Below are 1712 nucleotides of genomic sequence, written 5' to 3' on the forward strand. Positions count from 1 at the left end.
GGGACATTCAATGGGATGAGCCGCGCTCGCCGCGGAACCTTCGAGCGCCGCTACTCAGCAAGTAAACGAGAGGGAGCTGCGCCCGGCCTCGTAAGACGCCTCTTCTCCGGTGCGAGCGCCCCGACGCCGCTGGCCGCCGCCGCCGCCTTGCCGCTATCCCGCCGCGCGTTTGGGGAGGGAGGGCGACCCGTAGGACGGCCCGCCGACTACACGACCGTTTGGCAGAGCGAGTGCAAGGTTAGGCGAGCTGGGCGGTAACTCGGGTTAGTCTGGGGAGACTCGCGGTGGACAGGGGGGCGCGAATCCGGCCGGGCGGCCCCATCGATTAAGCATTGGTAGGGAGCCGAGGATGAGCCGTGCGAAGTGGCCTCGGAGGCGGTCCGTGGGGGACGACGGGGGGGGGGACGGGCGTCGGCCCTCCGGCCCGAGCAGAGAACGTTCGGTCACCCAAGCGGGAATCTGCGCCCCGGCCCGAGTCGGACTCGGTCGGTGCGGCCCGCTGAGGCCCTCAACTATTCCCGTACGCGGGGGTCGGGAGCTGCGGCGCTGCGCCGGCGACTTACCCGCGCGAGGCACGCACTGCGTGCGGCCAGGATGCGGAGTTGGATCGGCGCTGGTTGGGAACCCTCGGGGAACGAAGGCGGACGGCGGCCAGCCGGCGCCGACGAACCCGTCGGGGAGGGGGCTGGTGGCAGGCGCGATCGGCACTATTGCTGACTGCCGGGAGGGAAGCTGCGCCCCGGCCGAGTCAGACTCAGCCGTTGCGGCCCCCCCGAGCCCGCAGCGCGTAGCGCGGAAGCCATACGCCCCCCCGATGCGGAGCGACAGACGCCCCCGCGACCGCGGTTGGTCGGGAAGGCTTTTCGGATAGAGGTCGGACGGTGTGTGTGGACGGCTTCCCGTGGTGCCGCCGCTATCAAGCCGGAGGGTTTGAGAAACGACATTCGCGGAAGGACCGGCGCGGCCGGCGGACGCTCGCACGCGCGGCGCCCGACACTCAGCCGCTCGCTCGGCCTCCGTGGATCGTGGCTAGGTGGGATGGATGCCAAACCGGGTCGTCTCGGTCTCGCCGCAGTACGGTCGCGCCGGGGCCTGCGGGGCGGCGCGGGGAGCGCACGCTCACGCGGCGGCCGGGGCGCTAGAGTGCGACCCGCAGTGGGTAGGAACCGTCCACCCGACGTCGGACGAGCCGAGGCCGATGGAGGCCCTACCAAGGCGGGTCATGAGTGCCAGTCGGTCAGTTGGGTGAGGGGGTACTCGGAGGCCCGCCGGGAGCAGACGGGCGACCGGGGATGGGGGGCGTACGCGGGCGGGCGCCGGGAGAAGACGGCCCGTCCGGGGTCGAATCTCGGCCTGTGTTTTCGGAGCCGGCCGGGCATCACGCTCCCTCCTTGGATGGACAACATTCGTAGTTGACACTTTGTGTCATTTTATCCGAGCGGGCGGGCGCCTCGAGAGGCGGACCGTCCGGGGCGACTCTCGGCCTGTGTTTTCGGAGCCGGCCGGGCCTCACGCTCCCTCCTTGGATGGACAACATTCGTAGTTGACACTTTGTGTCATTTTATCCGAGCAGACGGGCGCCGCGAGGCGGACCGTCCGGGGCGACTCTCGGCCTGTGTTTTCGGAGCCGGCCGGGCATCACGCTCCCTCCTTGGATGGACAACATTCGTAGTTGACACTTTGTGTCATTTTATCCGAGCAGACGGGCGCCG

The sequence above is a fragment of the Syngnathus leptorhynchus genome, unplaced genomic scaffold, assembly GCF_054491065.1.
Source record: "Syngnathus leptorhynchus isolate UIUO unplaced genomic scaffold, UIUO_Slep HiC_scaffold_124, whole genome shotgun sequence".
Classification (NCBI taxonomy): domain Eukaryota; kingdom Metazoa; phylum Chordata; class Actinopteri; order Syngnathiformes; family Syngnathidae; genus Syngnathus; species Syngnathus leptorhynchus.